Source organism: Tursiops truncatus, chromosome 20 (genome assembly GCF_011762595.2).
Source record: "Tursiops truncatus isolate mTurTru1 chromosome 20, mTurTru1.mat.Y, whole genome shotgun sequence".
Lineage (NCBI taxonomy): Eukaryota > Metazoa > Chordata > Mammalia > Artiodactyla > Delphinidae > Tursiops > Tursiops truncatus.
The window spans coordinates 28766786-28782496 of record NC_047053.1 but is presented as its reverse complement, the minus strand read 5'-3'; the positions used below and the strand labels follow the sequence as shown (position 1 = coordinate 28782496).

General features: G+C 36.7%; 1 protein-coding gene and 1 non-coding gene across 4 annotated transcripts in view; both read right to left on the bottom strand.

Annotated features, from left to right (window-relative positions):
* Nucleotides 1–15711, bottom strand: part of PPM1E (protein phosphatase, Mg2+/Mn2+ dependent 1E) — a 192264-nt gene that overhangs the window by 89532 nt on the left and 87021 nt on the right. The window lies entirely within an intron of this gene.
* LOC117309931 (U6 spliceosomal RNA) lies at nt 2227–2333 on the bottom strand. The gene has a single exon (XR_004524213.1). It is a non-coding gene; the product is annotated as a U6 spliceosomal RNA (small nuclear RNA).

Here is a 15711-nt window from a genome sequence, read left to right as displayed (position 1 = left end):
TTTAAGAAAAAAAATATTTCCAAGAGATACTTAAAACAAATTAAACTTTAAGAGAAATATAAAAAGAGGAAGGAACACTTCTAAACTAATTTTATGAGGCCAGCATTGCCCTGATACCAAAGCCAGACAAGGACACCACAAGAAAAGAAAATTACAGGCCAGTATCCCTGATGCACATGGATGTAAAAATCCTCAACAAAATATTAGCAAACCAAATTCAACAATACATTAAAAGGATTACACATAATAATCAAGTGGGATTTAATCCAGGGATTTAAGGATGGCTCAACATCTACAAATCAATCAATATGATACATCACATTAACATAATGAAGGATAAAAATATCATCTTAATAGACGCAGAGAAAGCATTTGACAAAATTCAACATCCATTTGCGATTAAAAAAAAAAAACCTCTCAACAAAGTAGGTATAGAGGGGATATACTCAACATAATAAAGGCCATATATGACAAGCCCACAGCTAACATCATCCAGATTAGAGAAGAATAAGTGAAATTATTTGTTTGCATATGACATCCTCTTATATGTAGAAAACCCTAAAGACTTATTTAAAAACTGTTAGAATAAACAAATTCAGTAAAGTTGCAGGATACAAAATCAATATGCAAAAACTTGGTTGCATTTTTATACCCTAACAGCAAACTATCAGAAAGAGAAACTAAGAAAGCATGCTACAAACTACAAATACACCTACTACTGTATGAATAGCATTTTGAGTGCTTCTTAAGGGCAAAAATGAAACTTGAAGCAAAATAAAATCTCGTGTTCATCATGCAGTTTAAAAAAATGTACCATCCCAACAACAGAAAAACATAAACTCTTTATCCACTGAAGAGATATATACTCATATGTATTCCATGGAGTAATTCTCTTCAGATGAGGTATTTGTAAAATCTCTCTCATTACTGACAGTGCTGATGTGCTGACATCCTCAGGATGTTTCACTGAGATTCAAACTCACTGTATCCCATCTCCGGAGTCTCTTCTTTGATAAGCTGCATTTCCCCCCTTTTGTATTATCCATGATGTTAGTAAGGTTAGAACTAAAACAGACTTAATTACAGTACATTTCAAATAAGTTACTGAATATAGTTCTTTGTTCAGTCAACTCAACTTTGTTCAGTGATTGCCCATGAAAATTACAGGAGTGTTTAAAAACAAGATGAATAGGAGTCTTTTAAATTATGTCTGGGACCAAAGCTTTTCTTACATGGGAATTTATGAGATAACTTATATTTGGAGAATTGATTACAATTTTAGGAAAGTGAACTTTGTTCTGCCATATGGGTCTCAAAATGGCAATACCTGAAACACTGAGATTTACAAGTACAGTATGGAGTCCCCCCTTATCTACGTGGGATGTGTTCCAAGACCCCCCAGCGGATGCCTAAAACCATGAATAGTAGTGAACTCTAGATATACTATGCTTTTTCCTATACATACACACCTAGGATAAAGTTTAATTTATAAATTAGGCACAGTAAGAGATTAACAACAACTAATAATAAAATAGAGCAATAATAATATACTGTAATAAAAGTTATGTGAATGTGGTCTCTCTCTCAAAATATTGTACAAATTTAATGCCTTTTCCATCTTAACTAAGCATTGTATCAAGCACTGTGGCCGTAAAACTAGCATGAATTTGTTTATCTCGCAAAGTAAAACTGAGGATAAGGGGGACCACTGTGTATATTGTACCTGTTCGTTTTTCTTTAACATCTTTATTGGAGTATAATTGCTTTACAATGGTGTGTTAGTTTCTGCTTTATAACAAAGTAAATCAGTTATACATATACATGTTCCCATATCTCTTCCTTCTTGTGTCTCCCTCCCTCCCACCCTCCCTATCCCACCCCTCTAGGTGGCCACAAACCACCTAGCTGATCTCCCTGTGCTATGCGGCTACTTCCCACTAGCTAGCTATTTTACCTTTGGTAGTGTATATATGTCCATGCCACTCTCTCACTTTGTCCCAGCTTACCCTTCCCCCTCCCCATATCCTCAAGTCCATTCTCTAGTAGGTCTGTGTCTTTATTCCTGTCTTACCCCTAGGTTCTTCATGACATTTTTTTTCCCTTAAATTCCATATATACGTGTTAGCATACGGTATTTGTTTTTCTCTTTCTGACTTACTTCACTCTGTATGACAGACTCTAGGTCCACCCACCTCACTACAAACAACTCAATTCCGTTACTTTTTAAAAAATACGGAACACTTCACGAATTTGCGTGTCATCCTTGCGCAGGGGCCATGCTAATCTTCTCTGTATCGTTCCAATTTTAGTATATGTGCTGCCGAAGCGAGCACTGCCTGTTCATTTTGAAACAAAGAATTGCTTCTATAAGAGCCAAGCAAAGAAAGATCAAAGTAAATTTATGAGACCTAACTACAGGTTCAGCCAAGATCAAGAGAGGATATCCTTTGACTCACTTTTGTCCACATTCCTCAAGGCATCAATTTAAACCTTACTTTCTTTCATAAGGTTCTTTTCTCCAAACCTTTTCTTTCCTAGTTGCCTGCTGCTAATTAGACAAATTGATACTGATACAAAGAGCGTATATTATGTAACATATAATACAGAGCTACTTGGTTATAGAGCTACTTGGTAGAAAATGTTGTTTCTCAAGTTCATTATGCTATATTAATTTACTAATCTAAAAGAAATCTGTAGAGCAGTCTTTCAGACCTTCTGTTTTTACATTTATAATTAGCTAAGTAGACAGAAGTTCTATTGTTTTTAGAAATAATAATTTTATGAGTTAAGCACATCAAATTCACGACAGGTTGCCTCTCATGGAAAGAGACAGAAATGAGACAAAGATGGGGTGGGGAGAGGACAAAGGGTAATTTAGCTTTATATAGTCATGTTTTATTACTTTTATTTAAAATTTTTAAATATTGTAATTTCTCAGAATAAAAATTTTAAAAAACTGTGTAGGAACTCATATATACTCCTCATCACAGCCAACCAATCTCCTTTCTATAGGCTGTATAGGAAGTCACAATGTGCAGAGTTTCCAACGGGGAAAGGCCAGTTACTTTCTCCCACACATCTTTAAAGTCCCAATTATCCAATAAGTCACTGAGAAACTACCCAAACGCTCTCTGAGGTAGTCCAAACCAGATTCTCACTAACTTCTCAAAAGACCCACATAGGCACATATTATTATTGTTAACTGGTATCTCTGAGGTCCAGAATCCACTTCTACCTGAGTAATGACATCTTCATATAGACATCTTACAGCATGAACACTCTGGCATAATTCATCTTATATTCTCAGACATGAAATATTATTTTCATCTGGGGAGATTTCTATAACTATTAGAATCTTGATAGAACTCTCAAAGCTACAAGAATATAATCTGATAAAATCATAAAACATTAAGTCTATTTGTTCTTCAGTAGTGAGAGACTGATTATACAAACAGACAATGACCAGATCATATACAACTCTGACACACAGTCTCTTTGGAGGGCAAACCACCTGGGAAGTCAAATCACAATCTCTGCAGCAATCACTTCAGAAGTTAGGATTTGGTCAATGACTGCCAGCTTCCTTTTTTTTTTTTCCCCCTCCACAGCCCACCACACACTTTCAACTCAGCACCAACCAGAGGACAAATATGCTTCCCAAACCAATTACCTAAGATGATTGGCTTCTAGTTAGCATTTCAGCTTCCCCACGCAAAACAGTCTCCAATCAGCGTATCTTTTCTCTTTTTCACCATAAAACTTGCCCCCTCCCATGTGAATCTGCCAAATGCAAGTGATGGTGGTAATTTTCTTGTTACCAATTGTTATTCAATTTCTTTGAATTTATAGCCTGTTTGTTCTCATTCTGGGTGGTCTTTATTTCCACAGTAGTGCAAAAATCATGCAAAAAGAAAACTAACATTATGAGCATTTTATTCTAATCCGGTTAAGATCACACTTCAATCTGGCTGTTAGCTATTGTTCTGTTTGCCAATCAGCTCACCAGAAACAATTTATCTCTTTTGATAAATGGTTTTTCATCACTTGAAAGACAAATCTGGAATTCTACTTCAATATTTGATGTTTCAGACTCACATTGGTACAGTTTCTTTCTTGAGAACTGTGATCACTTGAAAATAATAACCTAAGAAAAGACTGTTCTATATTTTAGAAAAACAATAATGCTGGTGGTATAACTTAGAACTAAATAGTGCAGTAAAATATCTGCTGTCAGTCTGTGAATATATCTGCAGAAAACATCAGAGGGTGATTCCTAAATTTTGTTGATATCGAAATGGTAAATCAGAGCAACCTACAAAGAGTTATGAAAATTTACCTGTAGTAAATTGAAGTTGTTTTGGGTAAATCGTGAGTTTATAGCTACAATGGCATAACTAACGTGATTAGAAATTTTAATGACTTTATAAAAAAAAGGTTAAGAATGAAAAATCAAGAGCATTATATTTTCAACCACATCTTTGAGATTTGGTAATAATGTAATTACTTAAGGAAGTAAAACAAAACTCCAAAATGTTCTCAGTTCTTTGTGTGGTATTATATACCTGAAAAAAAATTTCAAAATATTTGTTAGAGGAATGAAGTATAATATGTAGGAAGTAGTATTTATAGTAAACATATTGAAGTTTTACCGTAAATTATTTGCTATGATAGGGGAGCTTCCACAAATTATTAGAACAGAAGTTTTATCAAATGTTTTTTTAAACCACAAGTGGCCAGAGAATTGAATAATTTACTGACTTCAATTTTTATTTATCTTTTTTAAACTTCTATTATGTGCTATTCCAGGAAGTTGTTCTAAAGAGCTTCGGAGTAGAACTCTAGGCTTTCTCCTATATAGTTTACAATTTGAATTTTAATGTCATTATTTTGAAAAAATATTCCTATATTGTTAAAAAAAAAATAAATAGCCCCTTCAGAAATAAGTTCATCTGAAATTCCATTACTAACTCTTAAGAGCAGAGTAATCTGAATAAGCATTTCTACTAAATATTTCTACTAAGATTCACTGCCCTATCTGACAAACCCATTTCTTTCAGTTGCATTCATTATCTTGATAGCTTCGTCTAAGTGTTGAATATTGCTGAACAAAAGACCACAGCCTCAACTGCAGGACAGTAGTAGCTCCAATTAGGAGACAAAAGATTGATTTATGGTTCACATTTGAAAGGAGTGTTGTTATTCCAGAAGATGATCTCTGTATTATATGAAGTGATATACCATTTTAAAGAACTAATCCCATTTGGTTGAAAATCGTGAACCATGACCTGAATTATAGAGGAATAAATATGTAAAATAAATCTAGTTGCTAGGCTGCTATATGCTACCATTGGGTCCTTCCTGAAAATGCTAATTAATGATGACTACCAGAACATACCCAGATATGTACTATGTCAGAAAATTCTAGTAAATTCCTATTTCGTCACACAATTCTCCTATATGATTGGCTACACTAAGACTGGACATTCATACATAGACAAAGCCTATCATAATGGGCAAAGTGACCACGTCATTCCTTGAACGCATAACTAACTTATAGTCTACCTCCGCATCCACAGTTCTTCCATATCTGAGGTTCCACATCCAAGGATTCAACCAACCCATGGATCGTGTAGTACTGTACTATTTACTATTGAAAAAAATCTGTGTATAAGTGGACCCATACAGTCCAAACAGGTTTTGTTCAAGGATCAACTGTACAGGCATACCTTGGAGATACTGCAGCTTCGGTTTCAGACCACTGTAATAAAATGAATAGCACAATAAAGTGAGTCACACCAATTTTTTCGTTTCTAAGTGCATATGAAAGTTATGTTTACACTATGCTGTACAGTCTACTAAGTATGCAATAGCCTTATATCTAAAAGATCCATGTACCTACCTAAATTAAACAACACTTTTTTGCTAAAGAATGCTAACCATCATCTAAGCCTTCAGCAAGTCATAATCTTTTTGCTGGCAGAGGGTCCTGCCTCCACGTTAGTGGCTGCTGACTGATCAGGGTGGTGGTTGCTGAAGGCTGTGGGGGCGGGGGTGGCCGTGGCAATTTCTTAAAATAAGACAACAATGAAGTTTTCCGCACTGATTGACTCATCCTTTCGTGAATGATTTCTCTGTAGCATACAATGCTGCTTGACAGCATTTTACCCACAGAACTTCTTTCAAATGTGGAGTCAATCCTCTCAAACCCTGACACTGCTTTATCAACTAAGTTTATGTAATATTCTAAATCCTTTGTTGTCATTTCAACAGTCTTCACAACATCATCACCAGGAGTAGATTCCATCTCAAGAAATCACTTTCATTGCTCATCCCTAAGAAGCAACTCCTCATCTGTTAAAGTTTTATCATGATAGCAGCAATTCAGTCACATCTTCAGGATCCACTTCTAATTCTGGTTCTCTTGCTATTTCCTGCAGAGAAATTCATTTCTAGCTTTTGATTTAAAGTGAGAGACATGTAACTCTTCCTTTCACTTGAACACTTAGAGGCCACTGTATGGTTAATAATTGGCTGAACTTCAATATTGTCTCAGGGAATAGGTAGGACTGAGGAGAGGGAAAGAAGTGGGGGAATGGCCTGTTGCTGAAGCAGTCAGAACACACACATTTATTGATTAAGTTTGCCATCTTATATGAGCACAGCTCATGACGCCCCCAAACTATTACAACAGTAACATCAAAGATTTACTGATCACAGATCACCACAAAAAATACAAGGAAAAAGTTTGAAATATTGTAAGAATTACCAAAATGTGCCAAAGAGACATGAAGTGAGCATATGCTGTTGGAAAAATGGCACTGATGGACTTGCTCAATGTGCAGTTGCCATGAAACTTCAATTTGTAAAAAATGCAGCATCTGCAAAGTACAACAAAGCTAAGGACAATAAAATGAGCTATGCATGTATGAGAAGCCAGTCTAATAATCTAATGAAAAATGATAACATCCAATAATACTTGAATAAAAGATTATCAGCAGAAATATTTAACTTAAAAAATTTAACCTTTAAATACCATTGGTCTTAGTTCAAACCAAATTGTCTGTAGGATCGTGTGATATGCCAGTTAGTATGTTTTTCTTATTCAGGTGCAAATATCACAAAAATCACATTTTTGCAAATGTCCAATATTCCAAAGATTGACTGCTGATGTCTTTTTTTCACTGAATCCTTATAAAATATACTGCCTCTATAAAAGACTCTAGGTAGAAATAAGAATCAACAGTGAAATAAATTCCATTAACACATTTTTATGGAAATAAGTTTAATGACAGCCTTCAAAAGCCCCATGTGGAGAGGTGATAAACTATCTTTTAAAGCCCACACTGGGGGGCTTCCCTAGTGACGCAGTGGTTAAGAATCCAATGCAGGGGACACTGGTTTGAGCCCTGGTCTGGGAGGATCCCACATGCCGCGGAGCAACTAAGCCCGTGCACCACAACTACTGAGCCTGAGCTCTAGAGCCCATGAGCCACAACTACTGAAGCCACGTGCCACAACTACTGAAGCCCGCGTGCCTAGAGCCTGTGCTCCACAACAAGAGAAGCCACTGCAATGAGAAACCCGCGCACCGCAATTAAGAATAGCCCCCGCTCGCTGCAACTAGAGAAAGCCCGGGCACAGCAACGAAGACCCAACACAGCCAAAAATAAATTAATTAATTAATTAAATAAAATTTAAAAACTATGTATTTCTGGGCTTCCCTGGTGGCGCAGTGGTTGAAAGTCCGCCTGCCGATGCAGGGGACGTGGGTTCGTGCCCCGGTCTGGGAGGATCCCACATGCCGCAGAGCAGCTAGGCCCGTGAGCCATGGCCGCTGAGCCTGTGCGTCCAGAGCCTGTGCTCCACAACACGAACGGCCACAACAGTGAGAGGCCCGCGTACCGAAAAAAAAAAAAATTGTATTTCTTTTCAAACTAAATAAGACACTGAAGGATATATTATATAGGCCAGCACTCATACAATGTTTATTTACATTTTTCTTCATAGTTTTTAATCTCAACTGAACAATTATACCTGACATCACTGTTTTAATCTATAAACATTATACTCTCATCTTTATTAAAACACTTTACTTTCTTCCTTTTAAAGTTTTCCTTATCATTCATGTCCATATACCCATTTGTAATATAAATTAAAATTACCTGTAATTCATTTTATACCAGAAATCTTGGTAACTTTTATTTTTTGTGACCACGTCACACATCTTGTGGGATCTTAGTTCCCCAACTAGTGTTCGTACCTGGGTCCCCTGCAGTGGAAGTGTGGAATCCAAACCACTGGACAGCCAGGGAATTCCCAGTAACTTTTTAAATCAACTCATCATATTAGAAAATCTTCACAATAAATTCAGATAATAATTCAGTACATTTGTAAATATGGATCGTTTGTTTTTAATCTCTAAAATGAGTAAAATTCTCTTATATCTCAGGACGTATACATGGTAAAATAATATTGGAACACACTTCTCAAAAAGTAGTATTTAATTCTTATGGAATGAATCCCCCAAATAATGCATCTCCATATTCAGCCGTAATATGGTATACAGAAACACATGAAAATGCTGTGACAGAAACTACAGTGATTTGCCTAAAACAAATACTTGCAAAACAAACCCTGCCCCTTCCTTTGAAGGTCTAACATTTGTTTAAATTGTATGCTTGGGGCTCTTAGTTATGACTAATCACTTCATACATACCATTTTCCCTATGATCTTCTTTGTTCCACAGGACTATCTTTTAGTTAATCAAAAAATATTTTTACAGTTATAGATTTAAAGACAAACTGGGCATAAAGCAGAGTTTATCATCACCCGCACACACACACATACACACAGTTTCCCCTATTATTACATTAGTATGGTACATTTCTTACAATTTATGAACTAATATTGAAACGTTATTAAGCAGTCCATGGCTTATTTGGATTTCCTTAGTTTTCACATAATGGCCTCTTTCTGTTCCAGTATCCCATTTAGGATACCACTTACATTTAGTCACCATATCTGTTTAGGCTCCTCTTAGCTCCTTCGTTTCTTTTTAGGATCTTGACAGTTTTGAGTAGTTCTGGTCAGGTAAATTGTAGGCTGCTTCCCTATTAGAATTTTTGTGATGCTTTTCTCATGGTTAGACTGGGATTAAGGACTTCTGTGAAGAAGGTCATAGAGGTTAAGTACCATTTTCATCACATCATATCAAAGGTACATACTATTTATAATGATTTATGACTACTGATGTTGACCTTGATCATCTGGCTGAAGTAGTGTTCATCAGATTTCTCCCATAAAGTTACTCTCTGTGTCTCCCTGTTCCCACTTTCCACACTGTATTCTTTGGAATGAAGTCACTGTACACAGCCCATACTTAAGGAGTGGGGAGTTATGCTCCCCTGCATAATTTGGTATTATTCTGTATGAAGAGATTTGTCTCTTCATCTCCATTTATTAATTTACCCAATTATTCATTTATATCAGTACAGACTCACAGATATTTATTTTAAACTGTACTATATTATTTTTTGTTGTTCAAATGTTTCCAGGCTTGCCCATCAAGAGCGCTTTCAGTTTGTTCCTAATGCTTTTTTTTTTTAAAGCCCTTAAATGCTTCAAAAATTTAAAGCATACCCCCACTAATGGGGGGTATTTGTTTTTTTTTAAGCCCTTCCTTACTTTCTGCCACTACAAGACGCTCCAGGCTGATACTGTATATTTTTTGCTCCAATCCTTGAAACACAGACACACAACACACAGAGACATATACACACATGGGGAGAATGACATGTAATGATGGAAGAAGACTGAAGTGCTCCAAGGATTGCTGGCACACCACCAGAAGCTAGGCATAGGCAAGAAAGGATTCTCCTCTACAGGTCTAGAGCAGCCCCTTAATTTTGACGTCTACTCTCCAGAAGTGTGGAAGAATAAATTTCTGTTGTTTTGAGCCAAACAGTTCATGGTACTTTGTCATGGAAGCCCTAGGAAACTAGTATATTCACCTGAACTTTGCCCCTGCCCTATATGATTTTCCCCACACAGTAAATGGTACCACATTCACCCAGCTGCTCAAGTCGCTCCCACAAACCTGGGAGTTCTTGATTCTGCTCTTTCTCTCATCCCTACATCTAATTTATCAGGAACTTTTGTTGATTCTATCCCCCAAATATACCCTGAATCCATCCACTTCCATCTCCTCGGCTACCACCAAAGTCCAATGACTATTATTCCTAGCCTACGCAAACTACTGCAACAGCCTCTCAATTGGCCTCCCTACTTCAATTCTTACCCTTTTCCAGTCCTTTCTCCACATAGCAGCCAGAGTTATCTTCTTAAAATGTAAATATGGGGCTTCCCTGGTGGCGCAGTGGTTGAGAGTCCGCCTGCCGATGCCGGGGACACGGGTTTGTCCCCCGGTCCAGGAAGATCCCGCATGCCGTGGAGCGGCTGGGCCCATGAGCCATGGCCGCTGAGCCTGCGCGTCCGGAGCCTGTGCTCCGCAATGGGAAAGGCCACAACAGTGAGAGGCCCGCGTACCGCAAAAAAAAAAAAAAAAAGTAAATATGATCATGTACTTCTTTGCTTAAGAAAAAAATTCAAACTCCCTATAGGAGTCACAAAGGCCCTATGAGGGTCTGACTTGACTCCCGCCTAACTTTTCCAACTTTATATCTGGTTACCCTCTTCCTCATCCACAAAGCTTCAGCCATGATGGTGGCTCTCAACTGCCTCATGGCTTTTACCCTTCTGTCTGGACCCCTGTCCCCAACACTCTTCATGTGGTTAGATCTTTCTCAACTCCTTCAAGTCTAATCTTAAATATTTAATACATACATATTTTTGAGATGAATATACGATGAGAATGAGTTCCTTGGTAAATGCAGTTATAGAAACTGTCACTCAGGAAAGAAAAAATATTATTTCCTACCAGTATTCAAATTAAGAAAGTGTTAAATAAAGTCACTAATATAATGCAGGTAATTTATTGGTGTTTATATTATATACAAGATCTCTATTAGGTCAGGAGGGAAGGATACTAATATAGAATCTAAACAAATATTGTACCCTTATAGACTTGGAAAATAGTGGGTCAACTCTTGTTTTCAGAGACAGTTCCCTTATTTGGGCAGAATTAAAGATATCTGGCCCAGAAAATTTTTCCTACTGACAAGAAAAACATTCTCACCTCATTCCTCTTTAGAATTTACTCAATGCCTATAGCCTTTGCTCTAGAATAGAACAAATTAACAATGTATCAGGTATTAACACCATACAGACACAAACTCAATTTTATATTTCAATTGCCTTATTTATCTTCAAAATCCCCTCACTCATAACTTTTCATAGCTGTCTTCCCTAACGCTAAAAAAATGTATATTCTTCATATATGCCATATTAATCAGGTCTTTCAAACAGAGGGTCTGTTTCATGGGTTGTAAAATCAATCTATGAGTGAACGTTTTTAAAAAATGAATAGAAATATCAGAGTTCATTATTGTATTAAGTTTCATAAAACTTTGATTTCAGGTTGTATTTGTGTGTGTGTGAGTGCATGTATGTAGTAAGTCACAATACATCTCTTACTGTGGATTGAAGTTTAAAAAAGATTAAAAGCATTGCTATATATGTCTACCTAAGCAATAATCAGATCATGTCACTCATGTCACTCACATGCCTAAAATTCTTCAGTACCTTCCTAATTCACTTAAAATAAAATCTAACCTTACCATGATCTATAAAGGCCCCATACTGAACTCTGCTTCTCTTTTCAGTGTTATCATATGCCACCTTCCTCTTTACTCACTAATTCCCCAGTAATATCAGTCTCCTTTCAGGTCCTCAAACATGACAAGCTATATTGTCCTCAGGATCTTTGCATATGTTCTTTTCTCCTTTGTTATATTATCTGTAAAAAATACTTTAAAATACTTTAGTATACAGTGAGATGGTTTGTTTAAATCTCTTCTACTGTTTCTCAATAAGGTTAGGGGTGAGATGGGATGGTAACAGGTGAGGTGGCATGCTCCCACAAGGAATACTAGAAAGGTCTGTGTGGAGGGGTAGCTTTTGTTACTACAACATAACCTGGGGGTGAGGGTGGGGCTGCCACTGGCATTTGTGGGCAGGATTCAGGGATGCTAAATATCCTGTAACACATAAGATACCCTGCCTCATGAAAAACTGTCCTGCTCAAAATACCAAAAGAACATTCTCCTCACCACCTGTCCCCATTATGACAAACAGCATCCCTAATCTAAGGGCAGTTAGTTAATATTTGAATCATCATAATTCAGGAATATCCATTCCAAGGTATTTGAATTACATACATACATGCACACACACATAAATAACAAAAGCAAAAAATCCTACCCTCTAAATTTTAGAGTTTGGTCTACTCACATTTAATGCAATTACCAATATGGTTGGATTTACGTCTGTTATTTTGCTATCTGTTTTCTGTACGTCTTACAGCTTTTTAGTTTCTCTATTCTTCTTTTACTGCCTTCTTTTATGTTAGACAATTTTGGGGGGTACAATTTTAATTTCTCTTATTTTTAAACTATAATTTTGGATTACATTCTAGTATATTTCTCTTAATTGGTTGCTCTAAAGATTAAACTACGTATCTTATCACAATCTACTTAATGCTAATACTAATTCCGGTAAAATACAGGAACTTGGCTATAATATAGCTCCATTTTCTTCTCCTTCTTCTGTCCTAGTATTGTTATCTATACAATACTTCTATCCATTATAAGCCCAACAAACAGTATTATAATTATTGCTTTATACAATCTTTTTTTAAAAAATATTTATTTATTTATTGGTTATATTGGGTCTTAGTTGTGGCACACAGGATCTTTCGTTGTGGCACTCAGGCTTCGCTCTAGTTGTAGCACGTGGGCTCCAGAGCTCATGGGCTCTGTAGTTGTGGCACACAGGCTCTCTAGTTGTGGCGTGAGGGCTTAGTTGCCCCGTGGCATGTGGGATCTTAGTGCTCCAACCAGAGACTGATCCAACGTCCCCTGCATTGCAAGACAGATTCTGAACCACTGGACTACCAGGGAAGGCCCAACAATCTTGTATTTTGAAAAGCTACTAGTAAAGTTAAAGAAAAAAAATGTTTATACTATCTTTTACATTTACCCAAATGGTTACCATTTCTGGTGTTCTTATTCCTGTGTATTTGAGTTATTGTCTGGTGTCATTTCCCTTTAGCCTGAAGTACTTCTTTTGGTATATCTTGTAATTTTCTCAGTATTTATCTAGGAATGTCTTTATTTCACCCGCACAGTACTGCTGAATATGGAAATCTTGATTGACAATGTTTTTACCCCCCAGCATTCCACTGCCTTCTGGCCTCCACTGAAACAGTTATACATTTTGTTTCCTTTTACACAATGAATCATTTTTCTCTTGCTGCTTTCAAGATTTTCTCTTTGCCTTTGGTTCTCTCAGTAGTTTGATTATGACTATGATGTATCTAGGCGTGGTTCTCTTTGTGCTTATCTTTTTGGGTCTTGGGTGTTTACTGACCTCCTCAGATCTGCAGATTAATGTTTTTCCATCAAATTTAGAAAGTTTTCAGCCATTATAAGTTCAAATACTTATTTTGCCTCTTTCTCTTCTCTCCTTCTGGAACTCCTCCTACACTTAGAGGGGTACACATTTGTCTCTAAGGTTCTGTTCATTTTCCTTCAGTCTCTTGTTCTCTGTTCTACAGATTGGATACTTTCTCTTGATCTATATTTCAATCCACGAACTCATTCTTCTGCCATCTCAAACCTTCTGTTACCCATCTACTGAATTTTTATTTCAGTATTGTACTTTCCAAATCTAGAATTTCCATCTAGTTCTTTTAGTTAGTTTCTATTTGTTTACTGATTTAATTACTTGAACATATTTATAATACCTGTTTTAAAATCTTTTAACTGCTAAATACAACATCCAAGCACACTCAGAGTTAATTTCTAATGGCTGCTTTTTCTCCTGAGTATGGCTCATAATTTCTTGTTGAAAATTGGAAATTTTTTACATCTTTATTGGAGTATAACTGCTTTACAATGGTGTGTTTCTGCTTCATAACAAAATGAATCAGCTATAAATATACATATATCCCCGAATCTCCTCCTTCCTGAATCTCCCTCCCACCCTCCCTATCCCACCCCTCTAGGTTGTCACAAAGCACTGAGCTGATCTCCCTGTGCTTTGTGGCTGCTTCCCACTAGCTATCTATTTTACATTGGCAGTGTATATATGTCCATGCCACTCTCTCACTTTGTCCAAGCTTACCCTTCCCCCTTCCCGTGTTCTCGAGTCCATTCTCTACGTCTGCATCCTTATTCCTGTCCTGCCCATAGGTTCTTCATGACCTTTTTTTTTTTTTAGATTCCATATATACGTGTTAGCATACGCTATTCCTTTTCCTCTTTCTGACTTACTACCTCTGTATGACAGACTCTAAGTCCATCCACCTCACTACAAATAACTCAATTTCATTTCTTTTTATGGCCGAGTAACATTCCATTGTATATATGTGCCACATCTTCTTTATCCATTCATCTGTTGATGGACACTTAGGTTGCTTCCATGTCCTGGCTATTGTAAACAGAGCTGCAATGAAAACTGTGGTACATGACTCTTTCTGAATTATGGTTTTCTCAGGGTATATGCCCAGTAGTGGGATTGCTGGGTCATATGGTAGTTCTATTTTTAGTTTTTTAAGGAATCTCCATACTGTTCTCCATAGTTGCTGCATCAATTTACATTCCCACCAACAGTGTAAGAGGGTTCCCTTTTCTCCACACCCTCGCCAGCATTTATTGTTTGTAGATTTTTTGATGATGGCTATTCTGACTGCTGTGAGGTGATATCTCATTTTAGTTTTGATTTGCATTTCTCTAATGATTAGTGATGCTGAACATCCTTTCATGTGTTGGTTGGCAACCTGTATATCTTCTTTGGAGAAATGTCTATTTAAGTCTTCTGCCCATTATTGGATTGGGTTGTTTTTTTGATATTGAGCTGCATGAGCTGCTTATAAATTTTAGAGATTAAACCTTTGTCAGTTGCTTCATTAGCAAATATTTTCTCCCATTCTGAGGGTTGTCTTTTCATCTTGCTTATGGTTTCCTTTGCTGTGCAAAAGCTTTTAAGTTTCATTAGGTTCCATTTGTTTATTTTCTTTTTATTTCCATTTCTCTAGGAGGTGGGTCAAAAGGATCTTTGCTGTGATTTATGGCACAGAGTGTTCTGCCTACGTTTTCCTCTAATAAGAGTTTTATAGTGTCTGACCTTACTCTAGGTCTTAATCCATTGTGAGTTTATTTTTGGGTATGGTATTAGAAAGTGTTCTAATTTCATTCTTTTACATGGAGCTGTCCAGTTTTCCCAGCACCACTTACTGAAGAGGCTGTCTTTTCTGTATTGTATATTCTTGCCTTTTTAAAAAATAAGGTGACCATATGTGCGTGGGTTTATCTCTGGGCATTCTATCCTGTTCCATTGATCTATATTTCTGTTTCTGTGCCAGTACCATACTGTTTTGATTACTGTGGCTTTGTAGTATAGTCTGAAGTCAGGGAGCCTGATTCCTCCAGCTCTGGTTTTCTTTATCAAGATTGCTTTGACTATTTGGCTTCTTTTGTGTTTCCATACAAATTGTAAAACTTTTTTGTTCTAGATCTATGAAAAATGCCATT